Below are 16,917 nucleotides of genomic sequence, written 5' to 3'. Positions count from 1 at the left end.
TAGAGCATTTCTACCATCAAAACAATCCATTCCTAAAACTACATCCCAACACCTACTTCAGTACAACCAATAATAAGATCAAATCACCCCATTGCCTACTGATTTCATGCCTTCTCTAAGCATTCATGCACATTATCAAAGCATTAAATTGAAGAACTACTAGTTATAAAATTTTAAACATTAAAATAATCATCTACCATGCTATCTATCACTATGTACTTTTAATCATCATTCCAACAATATATTCATCAAAAGTTGTCTTCAAGTTCACTAAAAAACAAAATATCCATCATAAACATTGTCCGAAACTACCGCTGCAAGGTATTGCTGCCATATTTAAATTTCAACTTAAAATTAAAAAGTTAATTGTCAAGTAAAGGCCACTCACCATAGTATTTGAGCGAGTTTACTGGTGCAGCATCTGTTCATAGTGCTTTATGATGTTCTCCGTGCACTCTTCTCTATCTGTCATCCTCACCATTTGCTGGTCATAGTCCTCCAAGCGTGCCTACATATTCTTCAGGTTACTTTCTAACTTAATAACCTTTTCTGCTCGAGGGTTGACAATGTACTTCTTTCTACCTTCATAGTTCAAGATACGTTGATCCATAAGAATCCAATAGATAATGTTAATTCCAAATAGATACACAATGAATAGTTCAAGAAATAAATTGAAAGAAAGCAAAAAGGAGATGGATAGGATGCCTATTCTCTGAGAAAGATGACACGTTTAGCAAGTAGGGTAAGTCCAAGCAAGCTCAACTCTAAGACCTAGAGTTGTGGCAGAACAAAGGTTTGGCATTGTTCTCACACTTACGTACAACAAATTCTGTCTCCAACAATGCTCTCTCTAAATCTTCTAATTTCAATTTTTAAGCCTGGAGCAGCACTTATACATTAGTTATTTAGAAGAAAATTTCATCAAAAGGGAGTGAGAAGGGGAAACGAATTTACAACTAGCAGAATAAGAATTAAATGTTCTTCTGCAAAAATACAATAGTCTTATTTGAAAACAAAATTGTTCATATGGCTAATGTCGTTTGTAATACCCCTTTCTAACTAACTTATAAAATATGCGCAGCAGTGTGATGAATATTAAATGGTCAGAATAACATTGCTTAAACTCATAAGATGGCCACCTTACTAAACTTATTTAAGGAAGCCTTTTAATCTTTAATATCGAAATAGTAAAATTAAAATTGAGAATAATAGGTGATAGCCAGCTTTGGTGACATGTGAATGATGACTTGGCGATCTAAAAATATGCAGATATAGATTGTGGCCCTGCTGGTTAAGTGCATAAGCAGTGGCTTATATATACATAGAACAAGCTAAGCTACCCATGTGAATCACGAAAAGGGAAAGTGTGTGTGTGTGTGTGTGAAATAAAGAAATTAATATATATTACCAATTAAAGGCCTAGCTATACAACCACAAAGACCATATCAGACTTTAGCATACCAAGCCATCTCTATACAAATTACAATTTACATGATCAAATTTTGGTTTGAAAGCATGAATTTCAGACCTTACATTTGAATTTGTGTGAATTTGAATTAAACTCAAAACATAAAGTTTGAATTTTAGATTAGATTTTGGTGTTTTTTGACAAAATTTAACACAAGTTTATAATTTAACAAAAAAAAAGGATTGTTTTATCTGAAAATTTTCCCACCTATGCTCAACATGACTCTGGCTGAATTCATCCTACAAAACTTTACCATTGAACCCAAAAAAATTATGAAGAAAATGGCAGCAAATTATTACTATATAGTTTTAAAACAGTATTAATTATGTACATCAATAATTAATTTCTAAAATAACATTCAACAATTATTTATATATTATAGTAATCAATTTCTAAAATAACCTTCAGCAATTAATTGACTAACTCTTCCAAATGCATAACACTAGTTGAGAATAGAGAGTACGAAGCATTCAAACAACTGATTTTCAGAAACTCCTCCCTTATTCAGAAAACCAATAAAGAGGATGAAACCTTCAAACACCAAATTTTTAGCCAATTAAGCAACAAAAAATCGATGATACATAAAAGCTTGAGAAGAGAGACCTTTGTAGATTTGGTCCATTGTGTGGCCTTCACCCAGCAGTTCCGTTGTGAGAGAATGCATGCTTTACAGAAAAGCCCTACTGCCGGTGCCACGTGTGACCTTCTCATTCGTCCATCAGCTTTAAATCTCGTAACTTGATGCTGCGAGATTACGTGAGCATTAATTTGAGAAGTTTTTTCCGAGTATTATTTTATATTTATTTTATTTTAATTATAAAGTAGGAAAAAGCTCATGAAAATTAGGTATCTTTTTTGCAAAATCTATAGTTACTAATTATTTTAGATTTCAATTATATTTAATTTTTTTTATTTTTAATCCTACATAGTATAATAAATTTTTATTTTTAATAGCATTTGATATTGAAAAAATATATCACAAAAAGTAAATTATTTTTCCGTGAATTACCATTTCCTTAAGCTTGTAGGCATATGACCACTTTAACCAAAGAAATGAAGCAGCTGCACAAATTAAGGTTGCCCATAGTTTAATTATCCGAAGCATATACCTCAAATTGTTAATTGAATTGAAATTTTAGTTCACCAAAAAATGCTAACCGCGTTTAAATTGTTCCAAATGGTTAAGCAAAATTCATTTAATCGGTTGTTAAACTAATGTCCAGTGATTAAACACACAAAATTATAAATTAAAATTTTAAAATTACTAAATTTTGATATTTATTATCAATATAATTAACATGTGAATCTAAAATTCAAACATCAATGGGAAGTCAAAAATATAATACAAACACTGCATTTGAGGGCATGGATTTCAACCTTTGGTTTGGATTTGTATGGATTTATATAAAATGAAATGCAAATTTGTATTATATATTATCTACATTCACATAAATTCAAATCAAAGGCCTCCTCCTAATATGGGGAAAGAAATTTTGGAATTCTTTGGTTAGCATTTGAATAATCAATAAGAAGTCCTAATATACTACATCTATTTTTGTCCTTTCAATCCTCACCAAAATTTTGTGGTCCTTACTTCAAATCCCTATTAGCCATGGATTTGGTAAGCCCAAATTTAGGCATTGCAACCCACTTGTGGAAGTTGTAGGAGAGCAATAGATAAGGTAGATGGAACAATCAATGGCTCACTAATTTTGATTGTCCTGGGGTATCTAAGCAATATCAGTTTTTCATGACGTTACTATAATAGTAACCATAGAATCTTTATAGAGAAGTCATTTTTCTCTCATTCTTAAACCTCACTCTTTACATCTTTTAATATTAAAGGCTTCATAAAAAAAATAAACATAATAAAAGTGCTTTGACATTATTTGAACTCAATCGCCAGCAATTCCTAGCAATATTATAGTCTACAAGGGTGGTTAGTCCCAACTATACATTCCTTACATCAAACTCATCATGGATCCATTATGTTTCCTAAGTCGAACTTTGGTCTTTGCTTAAGAGTATCTTCATACTCAAAAAAAAAAAAAAAAAGGGTGCCTAACAATATAAAGATATAAGATTAGCACAAATGAAAGGATAAAAATGGGTTGAAGCAACGTTAGTATAATTTTTTCTATGCATTACATTGAAAAGTGTTAGCAAACTATTTTTTTGTTGTATTGGAATTTTTGTGATCCCAAAAGGGGGGGGGGGGTGAAATGGGTTTTAAAATTTTTTTGACTAATTAAGTATTTCGCTGATTCACCACAAATCATAACTCATTCATAATGCAAACGTGTATGTAAAATAATTGAACCGTGAGTACAGACATACATGTGTACAGCATATCTCATTTAAAATAAAAGTGTGCATGCAAATAATATAACAATAAATAAATAGGCATGCACATACTGAATTTAAAAGTGCAGTAATTTAAATGAGATAGAGCGAGAACGACACAAGATATTTGTTATCGAGGTTCAGTCAAACCAGCCTACGTCCTCGATTTGGGCATACCCCCCAAGGTTTACACTATCCCTGCTCACTTAAACGGGCGTAGCAAAAGTCGTTTACATCCTCTCCTTACGGAGTGAGGAAAACCCCAGTTCAATTTCCGAGTTGAACCGAACCGGTCTCACTTACTGGGCTGAGACTCCCCAATTCAATTTTCAGGTGAACTGAACCAATCTCACTTATAGGGCTGAGACTCTCCAATTCAATTCCGAGCTAAACCCAACCGATACAATAAAATCATTTTTGTACAAAATAATGCTTCTGAAAATGTAAGCTAAGATGTACACATTTAAGTTCAAATAAATGCACTCTCTAATATGATATGAAATGTGCTCAGTAGAGTAAGGGTGTGTTTCTCGAAATATTTTTGTAATCTTTGAACATAATATGTATGATGAAAACTTCAAAGATTTAAACCTTAAACCAAATATTTCTCCAAAAAATATTTTCAATAAGAAGTAGGAAAACCTAGGGTTATAGTTTCAAAAACTTTGCACAAAACAAAATATGTGCATTTAAAGATCTATGTGTAAATCAAAGTAAGTAAAAGCTTAAATAAAATACTCTCTTGTAAAAATGATTTACAATAATAAACGAAAGAGAGTCTTGGAGAGTAAAAGATTTGTCCCAATAAATAGTTTTTGCAATAAAAATTAGTTGGGGGAACTTTGATTAATAAAATAATTTGAGAGGATTTTGGGAGTTAATCAAAGTTACTAATATTGACTTATGAAGGGGTATATATAAAGTCAGGGAATTTTTTAACCGTTGGGGATATACTGGGTATTATTAGAAAAGTTTAATTAAATTTTAAACCTATTTTAGCATTTAAAAATACCCCAACCCGAGAGTTTTAGTCAACTAACCCATAGGTTCAGTCGCCCAAACAGACACAAAAGAAAAAAAATAATTTTGAACTTCGGGTGCCTGAAAAATGGTTCGGGTGGCTGAACTAGGCGATTTTCAAAATGAACGAGATTCAGTCGCCCATCCTTAAGTTTGGCCTGCCGAACTTGCATGTTCGATTGCCTGAGGGTATTTTGAACGTAAACATTCGAGTGCGCGAGTTGGTCGAAAATGACAAGGTACAAGTTCGGTTAATCGAAGACGCTACGATCATTTGAGTTCGGTCGCCAGAAGTCAAGTCAATTATTTGACCAATCAACAGTTTGGTCGACCGAGGTAATTTGACTAGCCTGGTTTGGTCGTCTGAATCCCTTTCAATTTTCAACATAGGTTCTATTTTACCCCTATTATTTTCCTTAAGTGAAGTGTAAGGTCCTAAGGTCTCTCTAAGGTTTAGGCATTTTAATTTACCCCAAAAAACTTAGCGTCGGTTGATCCTAAGGTTCGTCTACAGTTCTATCTGAGTACTAAGACATATCATGTAAGATGTATGCAGTTATTATAGACCAATATATAAAAACTCAAATGCATTATACAAATAAAATCAAAAAATTTTCTTTTTTTATCTTCTTTGCTCTTTAATCTTCATAGAAAACCCCTAATCATATGAGCTTTATGCGTTTTTGGCTTCCATTCTCAGTCCCCTTATGTGTGTATTAAATTATAACTTGTTCGACAACTAGAAACACACATAAGTAACTTGTGGTTTGTCATTATCAAAATCAGGGACCAGACTCAAAAAGCCAGCAGTTTGTAAGAACGTTTATTGATTTGAGTAAGTTTACATATCTAGGTCTCTTTCTTAGTCTCAATAACATTTAAGAACCACACTCCTTTTATAAATGAAGTCCTTCATTGGTGCTTTGTATATTCAACTAAACTACAATTCCTTGGGAAAACACGATAAGAGGTTTTGTTGCATAAAATAACACCTAGAGATTCCATGCGTATAATTGACATTCTCATCACTATTTGTTTACCGTAAACTTGTTGATGCATGCCCTTATAATTTTTTTTAAATCTCGTAAAATTCCAACCAAGACAGTTTTTATAGTCCCATCATAATAAATCATAAAGTAGCCTTTGTACCCCTTATAATTATGAATGCATGCCCTAACTCTCTTTATGTACTTCAATTATGATTTTTCTTCTTGTTTACTTTCCTAGTGATAGATTATTAAGGCTAGGCTGGGTAAATTGAAGAAAATTCATTCATTTGACTCAAATTCAATTTACCTAAATAGATTTATATCTGATCGGCATATTAAACAAACTAGATATGGACTGTAATTTGCTCATCTGATTATCCACTTAATCTGTTATGAATCATTAGTTAAATTGTTTAAAAGTTAAGTTTTTAGAATAGGCACACATTTATATTTATGTGAAAAAATATATTTTGAATAGTGAGTTTTTGTCATTTCTTAAGATTACGTTTTTAAAATTTATGCTTTATATATTAGATTGTTAGTTATTTTAAGTTCATAACTATAGTTTTAAGAATACTTACGTTTTTCTATTTAGCAAATGTTTTACAATTTAACCAATTTATAAATTGAAATCAGCACAACTTCAATTTTTATGGTTCAAAATAAATTACCAATTGAATTAAAATATATATTTTTGTTAGGAATCACGAATTATCCATCAATTGCTATGGATATACTTAATTGAGTTAAACATAAATTGTTATTTGCTCATTTAATAATCTGTAAAATCTACTATACTAGTCAATTCGATCTACTTTGGCTAGTTGGGGCAAGTTTATGCTACCAGCAACCTTCAACGAAATCATCATGTGTCCCAACCCCTTAAGAGGTGGTTTTCAAATTGCCTTGACCCAAATAGTGAGGTCAAATTATGAAAAAAAAAAAAAAAAAAAAGAGGGTGAAAAATGGGTTAATATAATCAACAAAGTCATTAGTTTTATATTATTTTCCTAAGTATTGTTAAATTAGTTAATTATTTTGATCTCTAAGTTAAAGCTTAGAAATCTATGGTCAAAATCTAGAGCTACCAAAGTCAATTTCAATAGTACGATTATGTGAGTAGAGGGTATTAACGCTCCTACACACTCATTTCATGAACAATATCTAATTAACCTCAAAATTTTTCAAGTTAAGTCAAATTACTCAATCAACTCTTGCTTGCTTTACTTTCAATATTTCCTCTTGATCTTTTGGAATTTCATTCAAGAACAATATGAAATTTTAGATTCAGTAATTTGAATCTTTACTGGAATGGTGAACCAAGCACACGGAGTTGGAGGCCAAATAGAACATGCGGAGAGGGGGGAATGGTGGTTGTGGCTGGGGTGGCCAATAGTCCATTACTAAATTGGTTGAAATGTGAGTTGTGGAGAAGGTATATGGTCTCGAAATTCGCCCATTCATAATCGGGAATAAGAAAAGATAATTTTGACATGCATGACTTTATTGACATTCATCGTGGTCCTGGGTGATTCCTTTTTGTTTTTTCCACTACACTAATGCCACTACTATCTTTCACTTTTGGTTAATGATATATTTATTTTTTTCAATCAATTCATATTGCCTGTACATGTTTACATTAAAAAGAAAAAAGAAAAAGAAAAGTGAGTCTATGCGTGAAAGAGATAAGTGGCTGTGGTGTTCTAGGTTCATAAAACAAGCACGCACAAATTGAAACCTAATTACTATTACAACTCAAAATAGCAAAGTCTTCAAGCTATGCTCTTTAAAACTCCATGGAATATGCCTTGAAATATGATCATATAGGAGTTTTTCAAGACTTCCATGTTGCATTATCATCCGTGCTATCAAAAGGATGAACATGTGCAAACACTGAGTACACAAAGAGATGTTGTGGTTTGTCATAATCAAAACAATGATAGAACTCAAAAAGTCAACAATCTTCTTGCATTCTGAATAGGAAGGAACATACCCTAGTCCGTAGCACTCTTCTACCCTTGGAAACTCTACCTAAATATAAAGACCTAGCATGGGGGGACAAGGCATTAACAATCCTATAATGGGAGACAACATAATCAATACACTTACTAACTTCTAACATAGTAAATATAACAACTTACTAGACACATTTACTTCTAACATAACTTACTAAGGAACATATGCAAGCTAAATTGACTTAGACTTATTACAATTAAATATGGTACATATGCCAAAGGAGGGGCCCAAATTCTTCTGGGGGCTATGGAGCCGTGTGGGGCCCACATGGGTCTTGAGTTGGATCTTTCTTCAATACTTCACTTGGTCTTCAAATATGGTCTTCAAGCACCTAATAATCTTTTAATAACATATCCAAGTGTACCTAATCTTCAATTCCCACGTGTACCTACAAAACAATTTAATGATTGTGGACCTATGGAGGTCGTCCATGTGTCACCATGTCGGCAAAGGAAATGGGTAAGGCATGTTGATCCCCATTATCTCTCCCAAGCCTAAAAGAATTCTTCTCCAAAGAATGAGAAGAAATGTATCGGGAATACAACTCCGGGTTGAGATGAAGGAGGTCTTCTTTAAGTATCCAACTCCTATCGGAAAATGGCTTGCCTCTCCACTTGACCAAGAACTTTTGGTACAATCTTGATTGTGTGAATGTTGTCTTGTCATCCAAGATTTCTTCAATCTCATCACAATTCTTTGGTATGGGTAAAGGTCGAGGCAAAGGCAATTTTGGGTTTTCATGCTCATGAGGGGTAGGGAAAGGAGTAGCATCACCTGCAAGGTTATAATTTGAAGGCTCCACAAAAGATGATGCTTCAAGAAAAGGTGTTAGATCCTCAACATTAAACACATTGCTTATGCCAAAATCAACAGTAATATCAAGCATGTAAGCATTAGAACTAATTTTCTTTAAAACTTTGAAAGGACCCATCTTTTTAGCATTCAACTTTCTTACCTTTCCTACAGGAATCCGCTCGGGACGAATACAGACCATAACCATACCATCTTCTGAAAATTCTTGAAACCTATGATGCATATCAGCACTAGATTCATAACACTCATTGTTCAAGTTAATTTTCATTCTTATTTCATAGTGTAGATCATGTATATTCTCAAAAAAAGCATTAGCTTGTTCACTCACTCTAACCTGTGGAGGTAATGGGATGAGATCTATGGGCTTCCTATGTTGGTAAACAATGACAAAAGACTTATGCTCCTCTAAATATATTCATGTTCCCTCAGCTCATTTACTTGTTGTAACGACCTACTTAATTTACCACATATCAACCATATTAATTATCATTAATTTAAAACATAATCAAGTCAACCCAAACCCGTGGGTAACGGGGACACACCTGTCGTATATAGTAGAAACTTAAGCAGCAGTAAATATAAATTTTATTCACCAAACCATAAAGTACATTAGACCAGAGTTACCTACATTCCACCATAATACTATATGTGTACAATCCCCAAAACATCAAAAGATATATCGAGGATCTTATAGCAAAAACCAACTTATCCTAACTCAAAAACTCACCCACCTAGCGAGGTAGTATAGGCTATCTCAACGACGAGCTTAGTCCGCCTGTCATTCAGGGTAACCTGAAATAGTTTAAGCTGGGGTGAGACACCTCTCAGTAAGGGAAATAAACTAAATACAACTATGTGGCATCATGAAGATTTAGTGCTATAATAAATATACAGTATATGTCACACACTTGAAAACACGGATAATAAAATAGTAAGCATACAATTTTTATGGTTTACTAAATCATATTGTATTTCACTATTCATAAAATCATGTAATATAACTAGTAATTCTAAAATTTACCTAGGATGAATAACTGATGTTATGTATTACCCTTCATGAAGGGTTATGCAACCCGAAGGCGGGACCCAACAATGGCTGGCCGACCACTGCCAAGTAAAAAATGTCTGTAAGTATGATGAGCCCGCCACATCCTCGTTTGAACTGTCAGGTGGACGTTTACAACTCTACACTAAAAGTCACATCGATTATCCATCTCCCACCCCCTCTACTAGCAGGGGCAGTTAGCACAAGTCTGAACTGAACTGAACTGTATAGCTATGGTACCGTGCTCCTGATAACTGATCTGAACTATCATCTGCGTTCTGATAACATATAATACATGATAATATAATGTTTAAATATAAATAGATTGATAGCATTTTCTAAATCTTGTAACAACATAAATAATTACGGCCTTGCGCCAATTACATTCATAACTGCGGCCTTACACCGAAAACATGCATAATCCATGGCCTTGTGTCGGCTATCAATCACGGCCTTGCGCCAAACATCTCATACATATTGCTCTGAATAAATGTACTATTTATCATATATATTTTGAAGTCATAGTTTACTGTATTAACATGTTATTCCAGAAAATAGTTGAAACATGCTTTTTCTATAAAATTGACTTAACATAATACAATATGCATAAAATAATATTCATGTCACATAATACTAAATAAAATCATTGTTGAGTCTATGAGTCCAATCCAATTTTGATAATGACAAATTACTTGAAATTTGATCCGTGCATTGAGATTGTGAACAGGAACAATATTTAGCATGCACGAAAAGATAACAAGCCATGAAAATCATAAAGATTAAAGCATACACAACTTGGAACAATCCATGGAACTGAAAGAGTAGAAGAATGAAGATGCAAGCGACAAGTTCAAGAATATCATGGGAATGGGTACTTAGAACTTATGTATACACATATTGCATGTGATTTAATTTGAGACTCAACATATACCCTAGAATGACCTCAGGACTTATGCATCTCATGAACATCATTAAGGGACATTTATGGACTTAGAATTATTTTTAAAACCTCAGAAAATATTTTTATAAAAGAGCCAGGAAAGAGAGTAAAGCATATTTTTTGATCTAAAAAGAAAAATTCAGGAATTGGTCACTTCAGGAGACCGAACTCAACGTTCAGTCGCCTGAAGGTGCAACTTCAGAAGACCAAAGATAAATTCAGTCATCTAAATAATTTCTTCAGAATACTGAAGATTAATTTCAGCCGTCTGAAGATTTTATGGTGAAACACAGAACCTGACAGAAGCACCTCAAAAGACTGAACTTAGACTTTAGTCGCCTAAACCCAACACTTCAGAAGACTGAACCCCAACTTCAGTCGTCTGACCCTATGTCTAGGTTAATTTTTTTGAAATTTTAAGGAACTTCAGTCGTGTGGGCCTTTAACCTCAGTCGTCTAAACTTGCGGGAAAGTTTAAAATTTTAATTTTTAATGAGAGAACACGTGAGCTAATTTTTTATCCAACGGTTAAGATTGATTCTAAGGGCAAGACACCTATATATTCAACATCTAAACCCTAGTGCCTAAGACTTTTGGAATAGAATTGAGAGATTTGAACATATTGCTATACGATTGCCTGCACTCCAACTTATACTGATCTAGCTTGGACAAATCAACTCAGAAAATCAAAGGGATTTCACTTACACATCTTGATTGCTACCTTTTGTGATTGAGGTTTGGTAAAAAAAAAGGATTATTTCTTGTTTTTTAATATATAGGAATCTTGAAGTTTGTTCATATCTCATACTCATATATCTAGTACTCCTTTTGAAGAAGAAAAATCTTTGTGCTGTTTTGTAAAAATTTATTTGCGAAAGGTTTTTCTAAACATTGAATCTTTCGTGATCTTCAAGTTTTTATTTTCTTTCAAAGACTCAATATTTTAGTTATTCCAAAATCTACTTGATTGAAAAGTCTAAAAGTTATCTATATACACTTGAGAGAAATATTGTTGTGACAAAGTGTGTTTCAAATCTTTGCAATCTTCAAAGCTTTTTGTATATTCAAAGATTTAACCTAAGTTCTACAAAGCATTGACTTATATAAATATTTTTTGGGAGATTTGATAAAGGGGAAATTTAGTGAATCATATTCTTGCATATTACAAAGATCGTATTGTGATTGAATATTTGAAAGAAAGCTTTTTGATTTTGATTGATATAATATTCAAGACAAAGCTTTTGATAAGTTCACATTAGATATTCATGCATTTTCGTAAAGTGAACTAGAATCCTAATTTTCTACAAAGCTTTGAATTATATCATTACTTGGGAGTTTTTGATAAAAAGGAAAATTGTGTGTTGAAGCATATTCATTCATTAACGATTGTATCGTTACATACATATTGAGCTTCACGTTGGATCATATGTTTATGTGTTAGGAATTTCAATTGTACTCACCAGCTTTGTTAGAAGTAACATTGAGTGTTTTACAGATTTGATATTGTATTGTAATCACGGTTCGGGTTGTGAACCAGATTTGAAGAGAGAGTTGTGTCTCTTGTAAGCAGCGGATGTAAAGGAAGCTCTATCATAATTTAAGGAGCAAGGATTTAAGTGGAATCCTTGAGTGACCTGCTCAAGGCGAGACGTAGGCCGGGTTGGCTAAACCTCATAAAATCACGTTTGCCTTCTCTCTTCCCTTATCCTTTTATTTTCCGCTTTGCATTTCATTGTTCATATTTCATATGTGTATGTTTGAATAGCTCCACACGCACTTAATTGGGTAAAAAGAATTCATTGATAAAATAAATTTAAAATCAATCTTAAATCCCTGCAATTGATTTGTTAAACATAGAAATAGGGATTAAGTGGTAAATAATTTGAAAGATTTTGAAAATACCCAATTTACCCCCTCTTGGGATTACACCTAAATCAACATTTGGTATGAGAGCGGGTTTACATAGATTTAATAGTTCATTTGTAAAAAATCACATGACACACATCAATGTAGCTCCATTCGGTGAGGGACACTCATCCACTAGACCACTAATTTTCTGTGATGTAAATTACACCTATTGGAAATGTAGGATAAGCATATACTTGTTAAATGTAGATTAGAAGGTATGGAAAATAGTTACTAAGGGAAATCATATTCCCATGAAAGTAATTGATAAGGCAAATGTACCTAAAACTAAAGATGAGTATACAGAGAAAGACTGGAAATCAGTTCAAATAAATGCTACTGCGATGAACTTGCTTTTCTGTGCATTAGATGTAAATGGATTTAATAGGGTAATGACAGTAACTCTGCTAAATAAATTTGGGAAAAATTAGAAGTTACATATGAAGGCACTAAGGAAGTAAAAGATAATAGGATAGATATGTTCACCAGTGAATATGAAGCATTTAAAAGGACTGCTAATGAATCTATTTAATCCATATACACTAGATTCACACACATCACAAATTCTTTAAATGCACTTGGAAAAACTTACCTTACTTATGAGTTGATCAAGAAAATACTCAGGGGATTACCTCCAGTTTGGGAAGCTATGTAACGACCTGCTCCTTTTTCACATATATATATATATATATATATATATATATATTTTAAATAAATTATCATCACGTTATACATTCCAGCTCAACAGGTCACAATCCACCTGGGCCCGTGGGCACCAGGGATATATCAAAGCATAAAGTAGAAGCCCTAGCAGCAGAAAATATACAAACATGTACATCTCAATACCATATGCCACAATATACCAGAGTTACTACAATCACTATATTTTCATATATACATCCCAAAAATAAAACCTAGGGACATTTCCCACAAAATCTAACTGTCCCTACAAAACTTACCCTTCAAAAAGGGTAGATAGACCGTACTATATCAGCGGGGTTTTTCCCGCTCTCCTATCCGGGGCTCCTGAAAAGTTAATAAGATTTAGGGGTGAGACACCTCTCAGTAAGGGAAATAAACTAATACCAGTGTGTGGCAACATGAGTATTATGTATTCTGCATATACCATACATAACATATTCAATACTGTTTATCAAATCTGGGAAAACATACATATATATCAACACATAGCAGAATATACTGCATTTTCATAAACATATCTCATCTCATACACTAATAATAACATAAAACAATCCTGGTAGGTTAGCTGGCTGTTGTCATGTATTACCCCCACATGACTGGGTTGTGTGGCCCGAAGGCGGGACCTGACAATGGTTGGCCGACCACTGCCAAGTCAAACAGTAGTCTGTAGGTCCGATGGGTCTACCCAGACTGGTTCGTACACCAAGGGCGATAACAGCACACTTCTTGAAAATAACCACATCGACCATCCATTCTCACACCACTCCGTATAGCGGCGTTAACACAGATATCATGATCACGAGGACCATGGACACATAGCAACAGTACCGTGCAAGTGCTAGCCTAGACCAAGCCAACCAGGTTTTGATATCATATACATATACTAAAATTGTGATACATGGATATCTCATATCAATAATTATCAAATCAATCATATCATTTTTCACACATACATATTTCATGAAAATCATCGGCCCGTACGCCAGAATTACACATTTTATCATAGCTCAGCCCGTCCGCCGACAAATCACATAGCACAGCCCGTACGCTGGCAAATCACATAGTTCGGCCTGTACACCGGCAAATCATGTAGCACAGCCTACGCTGGCAAATCTCATCCACATAGCACGGCCTGTACGCCGGTAAACATATCCACATAGCACGGCCCGTACGCCGGCAAATCACACACACATATATATATATATAAATATCTTGGCCCGTACGCCGATTTTTCATCATAGAAATACATATCGTCCCCATTCCCAGAAAATAGTATTTCACAACATTTTTATACTCATGCCACACTAAACAAATTTTCCACGTATTCAACATATCATCATTTAAACAGTATTTTCCAAATATAAATCATATATATAAATATATTTATTTTTCCTGAAACCAAATGCTACATATATATACATGCATTTTCTCAAAACAAAACTAGCTTAGTTTATTCCCTTACCTGATTCCTGAAAAGCCCCTAAGAAAATCTTCCCTGTACCCACAAGGTTCTCAACTCAACACCCTGAAAATGAAAACTTACAGAATTAAAGTTTAATATTTTCGTACATACAACATTTTTTATAACTACCACTAAGTCAAATTCGACTTAAAAAGTCTTACCTCAACTTAGGGATGATTCCCAACGTTCCCAATCAACACCCTGGAATTGAAAATTTCCAGTATTAAAGTTCAGTATTTTTACGCGTATATCACTTTCTTCAACTGTCAAAAATCCAAATATTGAATATAAAGTCTTACCTTGGATTTTGGATGAAATCCAACTTCGTTTCCCTGACGATCCGCTCTGGCAGACTTGTAGAGAACTTTGCCAAGAGCGTCGTGGTGGCTTCGGTTTGTCGATCCGGTGTAAAATTAGCCCGGAATTGAAGAGAGAGAGAGGGAGAGAGAGAGAGAGAGAGAGAGAGAGAGAGAGAGAGAGAGAGAGAGAGAGAAAGAGAAAGAGAGAGAGAGAGAGAGAGAGAGAGAGAGAGAGAGAGAGAGAGAGAGAGAGAGTGCACTCACGCACACCAAAAATCCAATTCAATTTGGATTTTGACTTTCAAAGCTTCTTGAAGAAGCTTGTGTTATTTTACATATATATATATATATATATATATATATATATATATATAAAATAGTAATAATTAATTAAAGTAAAGCTTCTTGAAGAAGCTTTCACACTTTATATATATATACCTTTAACCTATATATTAAATGCATATCATAATAACTTACTTATATATATATATATACACACACACACACACACACACACACATATATATATATACATGCTTTAATATTTTTATATAAATATATATATATATATTTGTTCCTTATCATACTATTCATTTTACTTGTTAATTTAATTAATTAATTTTATTTTTTTATTTTTTATTATTATTTTTTTTTTCCCGGTTACTACAAGCTAAAACTACTGGAATAGCAAAAGGGAGAAATCTCACGAAGATGTTTGTTGACGAACTCATTGGATCACTCATCACTTATGAGCTTGCAATAAATGGGAGGATGAATGAGTAAAGCAAAGCAAAGAAAGTCACAGCACTTAAGGCATCATCAAACAACTCTAGTGAAGAAAATGATTTTGATACAGAAGACGATATGCCCTTGCTAACAAAGAAGTTTGGGAAGTTCTTGAAGAAGAATAAAAAGTTCAATAGAAAATCCCGGAACTCAAAATCAGAAAGAGGAGAGTCACGCATGAAGAAAAAGAAAGAAGATCCACCAACATGCTACAACTGCAGAGAGGTTGGACATATCAAGCCTGAGTGTCCCAAACTAATGATAGCCTCCAAGAAAAAGAAGAAGGTGCTAAAAGTCAGTTGGGATACGCACAACACAAGTTGTTCAGAATCAAAATCCAATGATGACAAGATTTCGAATCTGTGTCTAATAGCACATAGTGACCTTGAGGTACAGTCATTATTCTCATCATCTTCTTATTATTCTAGTGATTCTAAAAATGAGAATGGCATGCTTTCATATGATGAACTGAAATAAGAATATTTGTACACTATTAAAATGCTAGAGAAGAAAACTAATAAAATTTCTTATTTGAAAAATAAAGTAAAAGAACTTTAATGTTTAGTTGAACGCCAAAATGAATCTCATGCATCTCTCACAAAAGACAAGGATTTGAAAATTGAGGAGTTAGAAAAGAATTTGAAAGATAAATATGAGATTATTTGTAAATTTACTGAAAGACAAAATAATTTTGAAAAACTCCTAGGAGCTCAAAGAAATTTTCTAGAGAAGGAAGGTCTTGGTTTTAATGGGAAGGAGAACCTAAAACAGAAACATCTTTACATGGGACATTTTGTAAGAGAGTCAAAATCATATGTTCCAACTAAAGACTATCATAGAAATATTACATGCTTTAAATGCAAAAAGTTGGGTCACATAAAATTTAACTGTGCTTTAAAAAATAAAGATGTTAAAATTAAGAAAGTCTGGAAAGTCAAAGGAGAAACTAGTACTAACCCCCATGGACCCAAGAAAATCTGGGTACCAAAAGTAGTTATCTAATTGTGTCTTGCAGATATGCTTAAGATCATTCTCCTCAAAAGACAAATGGTATATGGATATTGGATGTTCACGTCACATGACCGGAGATAAAGCGAAGTCCACATCCCTTACACCCAAGGATGAAGGA

General features: G+C 33.4%; 1 long non-coding RNA gene across 1 annotated transcript; it reads right to left on the bottom strand.

Annotated features, from left to right (window-relative positions):
* Positions 1-212: 212 nt before the first annotated feature.
* On the bottom strand, positions 213-2,156 carry LOC131160232 (uncharacterized). The gene is made up of 2 exons (XR_009137966.1): positions 2,072-2,156; positions 213-582 (listed from the first exon to the last, which is right to left on the bottom strand). It is a non-coding gene; the product is annotated as an uncharacterized LOC131160232 (long non-coding RNA).
* Between the last annotated feature and the right edge of the window lie 14,761 nt (positions 2,157-16,917).

This window comes from Malania oleifera, chromosome 7 (assembly GCF_029873635.1).
Source record: "Malania oleifera isolate guangnan ecotype guangnan chromosome 7, ASM2987363v1, whole genome shotgun sequence".
Classification (NCBI taxonomy): Eukaryota; Viridiplantae; Streptophyta; class Magnoliopsida; order Santalales; family Ximeniaceae; genus Malania; species Malania oleifera.
Note: the sequence above shows the minus strand (reverse complement) of the source record. Positions and strands in the feature narration are given on the sequence as shown.